The sequence below is a fragment of the Cottoperca gobio genome, chromosome 5, assembly GCF_900634415.1.
Source record: "Cottoperca gobio chromosome 5, fCotGob3.1, whole genome shotgun sequence".
Taxonomy (NCBI): Eukaryota; Metazoa; Chordata; class Actinopteri; order Perciformes; family Bovichtidae; genus Cottoperca; species Cottoperca gobio.
The window spans coordinates 4,802,390-4,816,224 of NC_041359.1; the positions used below are offsets into that span (position 1 = coordinate 4,802,390).

Here is a 13,835-nt window from a genome sequence, read left to right on the forward strand (position 1 = left end):
AAAATGCTATATTTAAAATATTACTGTTTCACATTGCTGTCAGACGGCCCTTGCCAACGGGGAATTAAAGCTGTTATCTATGTTCACTTCAAAGCCACCAGACTCCATTGACAAAAACGCTGATTTTACCTCGCAGAACACAGGAGTTGCTGGTGTAGTGCTGCCTTGATCAATTAGCTTGTTTGTGTTATTGTGCGATGTCATCATACAGAAACATATGTCAGGTCACGTGGGAAAACATTTCCAGAAAGGCTTGTGAGATTAGCATTTTGATGCTGAAACATATGTATTTTGACCTAAAGTTGAATGATCGGATTTGAATACATAAGGAACACTACTGGGAGGCTATAGAATGCAATAAAAACCTAAATAATAATAATAATAATAATAATAATAATAATAATAATAATAATGGACCTGCCCTTTAATATTTAGAATATGATTTAAACTGTAAAATATAAAGGTTGGGTTCATGAACTGAACATTTCAACTATTACTAGATAGTGTTCAGCTGCTATCTAGAATGCTTCTTAAATCAATATATTGCTTTTAGAGATGCTCTCTCATCATCATTCACAGCTTGTCAGGTTGAATTTATCAATAAAGTGTCACGGTCCCATCTGTATCCCTAGTGTTTTCCTGTCCATGTTTTCCCTGTCTCTTTGTGTGTGTGTGTGTGTGTGTGTGTGTGTGTGTGTGTGTGTGTGTGTGTGTGTGTGTGTGTGTGTGTGTGTGTGTGTGTGTGTGTGTATGTGGCATGGGCTCGGCCAAAGACTTCAGCAGCTGATCTCATTCAACCCATCAACTACAATCTGCTCACCTGTCTACAATCAACTCATCCCAGCACAGTTTATCTACCCCAGTCTTCCAGCCACTCATCGCCAGATTGTTGTTTCTACTACCCTGGTAGCTTAGATCTCGGCCGCTCAGTATAGACACTATCTGAGTTTACTTTGCATTTTATGTATAACCTGTTGTCTTGCTCTTTCCAGGATCACTGCATAACTTGTCGCTCAACTCCTGTTTGCCCGTCTGCCTGCCTACCTGCCTGCTTTACCATTTTTCTCTCACCATCTGGCTCCTGGAGAGTATTGCATAAATAAACTTCAATTTACAACTTACTCCGTTTCCAGAGTCTAGTGTTCTGCGCCTGGGTCTCCTCTGGATGTACCCATAACATAAAGACTATTTAAATCAAAGACATAATAAATAAAATACACCCAGGGTCCGAAACAGCGATCTACTCTGTACCCACATCACTGCACTGCAGACCGTTCTCCTAATCTAACTGAACTGAGCTAAGGAACTTATTTTAAATTGGACATATAAATAACTTACTTTTTCCATGCTCCTGCACGTATATGTGTGTATCTGGAGTGCCGACCAGCACTTTTTCTGTCAGAAAACATAGGATTCAACAAGCCATTCAGATTGGGTTCCCCTTTTGTGTCACATACAGGCTCATTCTGCTCCCTCTATCTGAATATCTCCACCAATGGCCTGAGAAATACGTTTGGAAAGGTGAGCCTTATTTTTCTCGCAAGCCAATCAGAGCAGACTGGGTTTTTTCTGGGTGGGAGGCTTAAAGAGACAGGTGCTAATACGGAGCGTGTCAGATAGAGATTACGGGTATATTCAGACAACCAGTGTAAGAAAAATAATCTAGAACCTTTATGAACCACATGTACGCTTTAAGAGAAAAACTATTTTGTGAACATTTTCCTTGTTCCAGGTCACTTCAGAAAAAAAACAAATATAGGTCAGATTTTATCTGGTGCGGAAAGTCTCAACATTTCTTCCCTGAAAAACAGAGACAAATCCATTTCCTTTAGTAAAAATGATGACACATGAAGACCTTTCAGTGAAATAACAAATGTTTACTCTGAGTGCAACCCACAAAACAAACACACTGTTGACTGAAGGTTGCATACCATATATACACATTTTAGTTACAGTAACAAACTACATCTGACAGGAGATCACTGCAGTTGCACTAAGAGGGGGGAGGGCGTTTTCTGTTCCCTCCTCTTCTTTCCTCCGCTCTGTCTCTGACTGTAGGTGTGTGCGCACGTGTGTTTGTGTCGGGAGCGAAGCCACGCCCTTCGCGAAACAGAGCTCAACATTGTGTGCGAGCCATATGGCGTCATTGAAAGAGCCAGAGGTTCCTGACCCCTGCACTATATAATGAGATCAGGCCTTATTTTAAGTCAGGTGTTAACAATTTCAGACTGAAAATATACGCAGCAGTTTTTCAGAAAGGTAAATTTGATTGAAGATTGAACGGATGCACTGATGGCATAATGGCCACATAAAGGAGAGTGGGCGAGATTCACCTTCTGTGTATGTGGACATGTGAATGTCTGGCACAAAGAAACGTCTTGAGCTTGAATGTCGTTTTTTTCTTCTCGTCCTTGATTTAGATGGAAGAACCAGCTAATTGTACTTTGATACAATGACTACATAATCACATTTATCTGAAACTCAGACATCTGGAATGGTCTACCAAACAAACAGTGCCTTTCTGGAATGTATAATTATTTCATCTGAGAAACAGATGAGATTTTGATTACCTGCTGCATGCTGCATCATCTGCAGTTCTCTCCAAACTTACTTTACATGAACAGGATGCTATTCCTAAATGTAGCAATACCCATTCAAATACTTTTGTTCTTCTCTGGATATTGAACAAAGAAAAGTCTTTCAGAGACTTCAATCAAAAGTAATGATAATGACCATAGATGCTACATCATAATTTCCTCAGTTAACAATTACAAAACATCCATTGAGCAGCTACAGCATGTGTGCACTAACTAATCGGCAGATTACCAAATTAAATTAAATTAAATTCAAAGTTATAATTGTTTGCCCGTGCAGGCAACTGGCTGGTGCTGACCTGGCGGTTTCAGTGTTACAGGTATAGTAGGGGAGACCGGGTGCAACATCTCAAATTGCAACAATCGTACTAAAAATGAAAGAAAGAATGAACAGATTATTATTGAATCATATTAGCTCTGTGTGTAAAGCATGTGACTGTTTTGACCCCCTCAAAGAATCAAAATCAAGAAACGTTAAGAACCGGAATCGATAAGAAGAACTAGAATCGATAAGAATAACCGGATCCAGATTTATTTTATTTCCAGCGACTGGCTTGACAGGGTTATTGCAAACGACGGCTCACTTGACCGCAGTGTTGCACGGGGCTGCTGCTGCACTGCTCTGTCCGTGCTGTCAGCGTCCTCTTTTCACCCTGCGACATTATCAGATAAATGTTTGTTCTTCATTACGTGCAAAATTGGCGTGTGGCGTGAGAGCATCTCACGGTCACTGTTTGAGAATCAGTAGCCCTATTATGTAACACTGACTGATTAGTTTAACCCTCCTGTTGTGTTCGGGTCAAATCTGACCAATTTACTACTTTCATCAATCATAAATATTGTGTTTTACATCTGATTGCTTCAAGACCTTATGATATCCTCCACAGTAGGCATTTGCCAGCACCACTTTCATTGAATAATTAGGCGATTATCTGTGAGAGAGGTTCTTGACCAAAATGTTGAACCGGAAGTTGAAGTTGACCCATAAAAAAAGGAGGATGTCTCAGAAATGGAAGACAACATTGATCCTGATTTCGATCAAGACTTTTGTGAGACTGACCAGTCAACAGATGGCGAGGAAGAGGCCCCTGAGGAAGAGGTCCCTGGGGAAGAGGCACCTGAGGAAGAGGCCCCTGAGGAAGAAGCCCCTTGGGAAGAGACACCTGAAGAACTGGCACCTGAGGTGACATTTTAATCCAAGGGTGGCAACTTGCTCTGGTACTCATCCTCCCAGGACAGAGGAGGCAGAGCGAGAGTGGAAAACATTGTAAGGATGACGCCAGGGCCAACACGGTTTGCAACATCTCGTGTGGATGACATCAAGTCCAGCTTCCAACTCTTTTTACCAAAGTCCATTGAAGAAATTATACTGGAGATGACAAACCTGGAGGGGAGGCATGTGTTTGGGGACACGTGGAGAGCATTGGACCAGGTAGACCTCCAAGCCTACATAGGTTTGTTGATTCTAGCAGGAGTTTATCGGTCAAGCAATGAGGCTACACAACGGCGCCAGCACCTTCCCCAAACACCAGCCTCTACCAGTCTGGTTAGGAGTCTGCAAGCCCCAGCCCCAGCCGCTCTCCCCCAACAAGGACAGGGGCAGAAAGGAAGAGATGCAAGCTCTGTGCCCCTAGAGACAATAAAACAAGCCTTACATGCTACAAATGTGATGCTTACGTTTGCAAGGCACACTTTGACATGATGGTAAAATATCACTCTTGTGTGTAAACACACACACACACACACACGCACACACACACACACACACACACACACACACACACACACACACACACGACTATTCTTGTTGATGTTCTTTGAATTTGGTCTCTGTTTTGATTTTCTTTTACAAAAAATGTTAATTAAATTACAAAAATACAACAAAAGAAAAGTTTCAGTGTATATTCTTTATATATTTACTGTTGTTTACAGCTTAAAATGGTGTTAAATAAAATTTGGTGATGATTAATGATTTTTGTGTTGATGTAACAGCTGTTAAAACAGACCTGCCAAATTTGACCAGGAACACCAAAGTAAGGGGGGAGAAACGAATACAATAGGAGGTTCAAAGTCATTATATAAATATCAAATTATACATAACACAGCACATCCTAGCACCCAAATATGTCCTTCTGGCTCTCTTCAAAGATTCTCCAGAGGTGTTTGGTACCATGAAGGCGCCCTTGAGCAACACACTTCAGACTAGTGGTACTCAGCATCTCACACATCTATGTTTGTGTGTGAAACATAACACTACTCAGGTTCATGTCATTTTATCTTCGGATACAAATAAGTTTTATCAAGAGACACTTGATATCATGATAAAATAGATCATTAAAACCTAATGTTGTTCATGGGCCTCTCATTTTGAAGTGTGGTTGTGTAAAACCGGCAGTAACAAGAATTACAAATATTTACTTTCAGCTGCTGGGAGAAATGTGAGAAGCAACACTCGTCTGCATAAAAATAACAAGCCTAAACATGATATCTGTTATTGATTCTGCTTAATATATTTCATCAAGGCAGCAGCAGATGTGTTAAGCAGCACTGCGTGTAAACTGATGCTCACTATGCGGGTGGGAAAATCTATCAACAAGTAGTGAAACAAATACAAAAATCATTCATTTGATCAATTCAAGCCTAATTTAGAAAATATATGTGGTAAAGTTTAGTAACTTTCCAGTGATTTTACTATAGTTACTCATCCTTCTATGTCATTTCTAACAACAATATTATATTTAAACTTTGTTTAGTGTGACTTGGTCCGGTGGATCCGTCATCCTCTGAGGAAGACTGTGAGATAAATTTGAAATGAAGTGGACCTGTGTGAGGATTATTATTATATATTTTATTGTAGTAAAAGGATTTTGGAAGTGACCTTTCTCTCGGTACTGGAATATTTATAGACATGCTCCTATCTCCAACCCTAAACATTTGGACGCTATCTACAACAGAGACGTGCGCAGACATTTTGAGGGGCTGTTGCTCTAACCTGAAACCCCCCCCCCACACACTCACCACATTTAGGTGGCACCCATCAGCATGAGCCTGAATGCTGTAAAATATAACGTGGTCGTTTAACCAACTCGTTTTCTAGATGAATGACATTTGAAAAACTGCACACTGTGAGTGTGAGTTATCATAACACCTGTGTCAAAGAGTAAATCTAGTTCATTTAAAAGATGAGATATTTTTTTCTTAATTTATGCAATCTGTCTACATTAATAGCTTTGCCCCCTGCTGATATTTTTGGTTATAAAACAACCAAATGCAAATAGTGTGCTTACTTTCGAGCGAACGTATGACACAGAGAAGCTGGGTCAACTTTCTAATCCAATTCAGTTAATTTCAATTAAAATAAAATCTGCGCAAACAAGATACAAAGAAACAGAGTTTGGATCAAATGGTGATTTATTTTGGTTTAACTTTGGCAATTATTGGTTACTGTTACCACAACAGCCAAAATAAAATAATAATTATCTGTAATTTTTTGCAGAGGGGACAGCTCAGCCAGAGGGCAGTGGCCTGTGTTGCTCGGGAAACGTAAGCATGTCCCTGAGCACGTCCTTGGTCTATCACTCATCTCTTAGATTTATTACTGACGACCCATATGGCACCATCATTGTGTCCTGTATCAGAAGGTGGGCTGGCCCTCCCTCTCTGTCAGGCGAGATCAGCACTTTTATATTTTCATCTAAAGGACTAGACCACCTTATTTATTGTCACTCCCGTGCCTCACACACTATACTTACAACCCCCGCTCTCAGGACACGGACACCATATGTTCCTGCAGTAAATACTAATCTTGGAAAGAAAGCCTTCCGATATTTTGCTCCATTTGTCTAGAAAGATTTACAGAAGAAACTGAAACTTGAGACACTGATATCGATAGGGTCATTCTATAATTTACTGATTTTAGATGTGACTGTTTTACATAATATGCTTGTATGGTGGCAGCCTGGTACTGAACTCCCGACCTTCTAGTGTTTTGTTTGGAAGGCACTAGACCACTAGGCCATCACCAACCAATTCATACACTAACATGTGTTCTGTTGCAGCTACAAAAGTTGAGTTTAAGATGTTCTCATAGTGCAGACAGAGGAAAACACTATTAAAGTAGAATATCGAATGTTTGAAAAAATGACAGAGGTTAAGTTCTAAAATCTCTGGATCCTATAGCCAATAGCATTTTTCATTACACAATTCTCCCCCGTCTGCAAATACAAAATACGGAGACAATATACTTGGCTAATCAAAATTCCATTTGAATAAAGACATAATGTCATTGTTCCTTCTCTTCCTCTCTCCTCCCCTCCCTCTCTTCTTCTCCCTCTCTATCTGTATGCATTTATGTAAATGTATGTTACTAACTCATCATCCGGGGCATCATCCCCGGAGTGTCTGTCTCTCATGTGGCAGGTTGCCACTGATAAAGTTTACGTCAGGATCATGAATCGTTGCTGCACCTGCTGCCCTGGTCCTGCTGGACACCGGGAAGCCTTTTTGACATTTTCCTGGATTCATCCAAACTTTCTCTTTTTCAACACAACATCATTTCTGTCAAATGTTGTATTTGTACTATGTTGTTTATCCTGTACACACGACATCTATTGCACGTCTGTCCGTCCTGGGAGAGGGATCCCTCCTCAGTTGCTCTCCCTGAGGTTTCTTCCATTTTTCCCCCTTTCATTTTGGGGTTTCTTTTAGGAAGTGTTTCCTTGTGCGATGCGAGGGTCTAAGGACAGAGGGTGCCGTAACTTGTACAGTCTGTAAAGCACACTGAGACAAATGTATAATTTGTGATATTGGGCTATACAAATAAATTTGATTTGATTTTGATTTGTTAATTGTACTAGGTCTTTTGTTAAGAAATAACTTCTCAATAATAAGAATAACAATTTACGGACAGAAATAACAGAAAACTTGTATAATCACGATGGATAATATGACCTTGCTACTTTGCCTTTGTTTCTGTCTCTTGTTCTAATTTACTCTTTTCTCTCAAAATAATCCTTTTCTTCTTTTAACATAATCATAAAATACTGTTTAGTCTGATGCTCCAGTTTTGAGTTCAAAAACTCGTTGGATGCTCCAAAAGCTCCCGACAAGGAAGATGCACAGACATGTTGTAGTTTTAGAAGACAAACCTTTTTTTATATGGATTTTTGTGTGTTATTAAGTGTATTATTTCATGCAACTCAGGGAAATGTAGTTAAATTAGTTATTATTATATATATTAGTTATTTTGTTTATTATTGTTTTCTTAGCATATATTTTAAAGAAATGTAAGCAGAATGCAACTAAAAATGTCCTATATGCCACTCATTAATTTTCTTGTAAGCATGGATAATTCTCCTGAAAAAAACAGAATGATCCAGCCCTAAAAAGCTTGTTTTTTTGTAAAGGCTGATTGTATTTTATATGGAGAACGCAGTTTGATCCACTGCATATTGTACTTAAAGCGAGAGGAATAAGAGCCACGCCCAGTGGACCACAATGCACCTGTGAAAACATGCTCTTGTGGATCTTCAGCAACAACAAATCCACATTCAACACAGCCGTCTTATCAAGAATAATCATGATCCTTGGCATCATCGTGAGATTTATATAAGTACATTAAATAATGCAGCAATCCCAGCTCTACGATCCCCCCTGAAGTTGGTTGCTGTGTGGCGTTTGCTCTTATTAAGCACTCAATTAAAGCTGTTCCCAAGGAGAGGCAGCATGCAGCAATGTTTGAATTAGGAAAACGTTGCAGGCTCAGACAGTCTGTGAAGACGTACCCCTACGGGCTGTGGTGCCTCGAAACCAAAGGCGATGAAGTGACACAGCATCATAAAGCATCGGGAAAGCAGAGAAATTATTCTAATATGATTGGATTACAAATGGGGCATTTACAGAACCAATGAGACTAGATAAATAGAGCAGGAAATGGAGCTGTCTCAATGATCCGTCTTGGATCTTTTTCTCCTTCAATCTGAATATTAAAAATGAACAGAGAGATGGGACTTGGTAAACAACACTGAGGAGCTTTGCAATATTCTAAGTGTACTAATTCCTGACAGTTGTGTCAGTGCTCCCAATTCACAGTGGCGTGCTCACAACTGTGTTTTGATGGTGAAGATTGGACATATTTTTGTGTAAATGACACTTATTCACGACCTTCCTTTGACTGATTACAATCCAGTAAAGCATATCAAACATGACACGCAAGAGAAAGAAGCTTCATGCTCCCTAAAGCCGGTTGTCAGTAAATATTGTTCCAGAGAATATTAAAGAAAACATTTTTAGTTTGAATATTATCTCCAGAGCTTGTAGATAATATTAAAATCTTACATCACGATATGTCATTTTATATCTTGATGACGATATATCACGATAAAGCATGTTTTTTGGTGTCGATAAATAAAATGAAATAACCACCATTTTTTTTTTAATTAAATACTTGACAAATGAAAAGTATGTTTTTATTTAATTAAGAACTTTAATGTGAAACAAACATAACAGTTTTAAGGGAAACTTTAGAGAAAAAAAATATATATTTTCATATATACACCTGTGTTTGTTAAAAAACAAAACCACGATCTTCAAACATATTTCTTAAAATATTTCACATGAGGTTTTGTGACAAATTGAGTTGTATGTGTATGTTGTTATCAGATTAGACGACGTAATTGTGTATCAAGATATCTCGATATATAATTTCATCACGATGAAAGACGATAAATTAGCATTTTGAATTATTTATTTTAATTAATCTCTCTCCAGACATTTCCGGAATTATGTGTGTATTAACTCTGAAAAAATAATGTAAGGAATTAAATATAGACCAAGGTGAAGATAGAAAATCCACCTCGGCAGATAATGAAAAATTTATTTCTTGGACTTAAATATGTGAAAGCGCAGAATGGACAAATATATTCATATAGTCATTCAGACATGTTTTTTTTTAATCTATTTATTTGTATGAATACTTCTGCGATTGTTAATTCAGTGAGACGAGCGGTTTTGCTTGCTGTGTTGTACGTGGCTGCAGTGTGTATAAGTATGTTTGACCACATGTGTGTGGACTGAGCTTATGCTAGTGCTAATAAAGAACAAGGAAAGAAAGCGGGGGACCATTTTGTACGCAGGGAAAATATTTGTTCCAATGTAATCCAGTGTGTGCAGGGCAGGATTTTTTTCCCTTTCCTTTCATGCTGACTCTATAAACCACAGTCACTTTGATACAGTGAAAACATCTTATCTGTATCTGCTGGATACAGTGCTGACTCTCCTGGAACACAGCCTAATTATAACCATCACACCTTTTTAGAGTCTGGCGAAGGAATAAACACGTACTTTTCCAGTTTCCTGCTTGACAGGCAAGATTTCTTCACCACTCGTAGCTCAGCTTGTCAAACAACTCTATTATGCCAGATTCAAACAAGTAATGCATGGCGTACATAAAACCTTACTGCACTCCGGTAAAGTGGTATCAGGGGTCTGCAGCTTCCTCATCCATTATGGTGTTGTGGAAAATCTCAGAGCGCTGTTTACTTTGAAAAATCCAGCAGAGTGAAGCAAAAAAGCAGCTAAACAACTGACAGCAGGCATTTGTTTTTATTCCTGCATGTTGCCGTGTTTATCTGCGAAAAAGAGTTTTAACCATCAGCAAAGATGGTCGCATAAACACACATTTCAGATTGTCTATTAGCATGGATGCAAGGATGACAGATACTCGACAGCGGGGGAAGGAGAACTATTTCTGCTATACAAAATAATATTTTTTGTTTTCAACTTTTCCTTAAATCTTTGCTTTTTCCTTGCACAATACTGTATATTAGGGCGGCGACTTACTCTTATTCTAGTAGATTCTATATGCCGATTAATAAAAATAATCAATTTGTCTATAAAACGCCCAACGAGATAGAAATTACGGTGCCAACGACAAGCAGTTTAATCGACTAGTTGATCAACAAGAAATTTAATCACAAATCTTCACATTTAAGAAGATTTTACGTGAGAATTGTTGCTTGAAAATTGACCAAAACGATAAATCGATGATTAAAATAGTTGAATATTAATTTACTGATGACTATTTATTGTATATTAAATCAAACAGTTTCAGGTCTACTGTATATTTCTACATCTTTAGGTCTCTAAAATGACTATAGGTAAGTTTGATCTGCTCTGAACCCAGGCCAGGGTTTACAAGCAGGAATGGATGGAAACTATAACTGCTGTTCAATGCAGGAGTCATATTTTGCTCCAACTTGTGTTCACTTTGCTGTCATGTTGTGTCAAATGTCCTTTTTTTAATCACATTTAGTCAACCTCATCCTTACTTTCTTAGTCAACCCTGGGCATTCCAGTCTTATCTATTAAAACCCAACTTTATTAGTATAGTATTAGTCAATAAAAACAGTTTTAAACATTTTAGTCCATTTTAGTTGTCGTTAACTTTAACTTCAGTAAGTTACTCAGAGTCCTCCTGACTGTCCTCATTGTGTGCTGTAGCACAGGAAACAGTATTTAATATCCTGTCTCCTCTTTTTTTGTTGATGAAATAAAAGAGAGATTTTGGTTTAGTTTTTTATTTCTAAAACTACATTTTGGGCTTTTTTGTCAACAACACCGCATGTCATGCCACAGTCAGTGTTTATTGTCTCGTCTTAGTCATGGAAAACAAGTGTGTCGACAGCATATAACTCATAGTTTTAATAACTGAAATGAACTTCTGTCTCCAACAACAGTTCTACGCATTAATAACAATCCATTAGTAAATGTATGTAAAGACTGTCCAGCCCAAAGAGGCAGAAAACAGCTGGAAGCAAGGTGAAACAAGTAGTATTACCTCCACCCTCACCGATTCCCAGCCTGCCTCTGGACACTACCAACTGAACCTGATGGTGAAACTCTCACGGCGAAAGCTAAGAGTCTGTGTGGCTGTAATGATAACCTGCGACAAAACAAGTCCATGCGAAGTTCCGTATGTAAGACAAGACATAGAAAGTTTTCCATCATATCTCACACACACAAAGAAAAACACATTCTCTCTTTCTTTCTATTCCTTGAGCTGGCTTTCCTGGAGAGACATGAAATAAAAATGACCTCTGTGACACAGTTCTTTCGATACTTCCTGCAGAAATCGCACCATAAAATTTTCATGCCTCGCCTCTAAAAGCACCACTCCCAGGATATTTTTAACGTCACTTCTGTGCACCGTCACTTCTGACAGGCACGTTGGCTTCAAGGATGTCAGCGACCATTAAAGAGCTGTTTTTCTGTGAGGCTTGCATCAGGGCAGGCTGGCCCGATTGACGCAGCCATGTCCACATGTTAGTTAAACTTCAGTTTGTGCCTGGAGTATCTTGATACGTCGTCATGTGGATAGTTATCTACTTGCCAGACTTTAATTCAGCCATCTTTTAAAAACCTTAAATATTTATGCTTCGATCTCAAGAGATATCTTTCTCTCTTGTTTCAGGCTTTTGGGGAGCTATCGACGCTCATGTTTCACAAATCAAGACGGAGCTGAAGAATAATCTTCCTGGACACTTTTAAGGTGAAGTTTTCTCTTTTTTCCCCTCCACTAACCTTTAGAAGAAGTTCAGCTCTTGTCAAGTCAGATAAGAAGTCTATGCAACGGATCACAGACACAGTTTCAAGAGCTGCTCCCCGCAGTCAGCCACGGACTTAATGGTGAATGAACAATGTACGTATATCATCAGATAAATGCTGATTTGCAGCATGATAGCACTGCTCTGACAGGTGACACATACACCCCCCCCCCCCCTGACTGTTCTTGTACACACCAGGTTTCATTTTATGTTTCCGGAGCAGAAAAAAAAGAATCCACAGGAATCACTTTCAGTTATCATTCGAGTGAGCAGTTTTTAGCAGAAGTTGGCATGCCGGATGTGCTGAAGCTGCACAGATGCTCATATCTATTAAACATATTAAAGTAGGTTTATATGGCATTTGCTGGCCATGAGACTCCAGGCTCAACACAGGCTGCCATTGGACAGTGTATATAGTGAGTGACAGATGCATTAATACACATTAGAGCAGTGACATGAAGCTGATCCATTCTGATCTCCATTTAGGGGCATTTCAACTATAAACAAAACTTCGATTTTAAATTAGTTTAAATAATCATTTAAATGCATAAATCAAGGCGGTGTTACATTTCTATTATTTAATACTTATTTTCAAGATGCATATGTGTTGCATTGGCGTTGGATTCTCGAGTTTTCTCCCGGTTTTTCCGGTTTAATCCCGCAGTATCCAGGACTAGACGGATTCCTGTGGCCACTGTAGGTGGTCAACACGCGGCGGTGGGCAGCATAATCTGAAAATCCAATGGGATTATTCATGGGAGGGTCAACGCGCGAGGATTACTAAACATCTGCACGGATCGGATACACACTCACACGCACACTCGCAGATTACTTTGCCTCCACCATGATAGTCCCACAACAAAGTAGACACAGGCAAATGAGATCAATGTAGGGTGAAATTCAGAGAAGGCAATCCCTATACAGCGTCAAGGTTTTAATGTAATCTGTGAAAAGTTAGACTGTAGACTGAGTTTTATGTGTCTGAACTGCCACTACTGCTCAGCTGGTGGAGATTTCATTTGAGCGGTGCAGAAGTTACAGAATGGAAAATAATGATGATACTAATAATAATAATAATAATAATAATAATAATAATAATAATAATAATAATAATAATAATAATAATAATAATAATAATCTTACCTGTCCTCACAGCAGTAATGTCTCCTATGATTTCACAGCCTCAGATTAATCCCGTTTTTATTTTTAATCACTGAACAAAATTCTGCACACAGACTTCACGTCGCGGCGACGCTCCCGGCCAAAAAGAATATCCGTGAGACTTGTGGGCAAAGATGCTGCTCTTTCTTTTGTGTAGCGTTACATTCACGGGCTGTGCCGTTGTGCGCGGCTCCACTACTGTCCCTCCATCCCTGCCTCTCTCTCTCTCTCTCTCTCTCTCTCTCTCTCTCTCTCTCTCGCTCTCTCTCTCTCTCTGTTTGTCAGGAGCACGAGGAGCCTAGCAGACGGCGTGGCGTCTCGCAGGTTGCATATTGGAAAGTGAAGCTCTGGTGTGCTCACTCACTCCCGATGCGTCAAGTGTCTCTCGCCTTTCCTCCCTCCCTCCTTTCCTCCCTCCCTCCCTTCCTCTAAACAGTGCTGGAGATGGAGCTGGAGCGGGACACTCGCGGCCGGCAGG

General features: G+C 39.4%; 1 protein-coding gene across 2 annotated transcripts in view; it reads right to left on the bottom strand.

Annotated features, from left to right (window-relative positions):
- cntn4 (contactin 4) overlaps positions 1–13,574 on the bottom strand; it is a 149,360-nt gene extending 135,786 nt beyond the window's left edge. Inside the window, exon 1 of one of the 2 annotated variants that reach the window (XM_029431452.1) lies at positions 13,340–13,574. The gene's annotated coding sequence lies outside the window, so the exon portion shown is untranslated. Of the gene's footprint in view, positions 1–1,338; positions 1,479–13,339 lie in introns of those variants that run through there. The other variant, XM_029431451.1, reaches the window with a different exon arrangement.
- Positions 13,575–13,835: the final 261 nt, after the last annotated feature.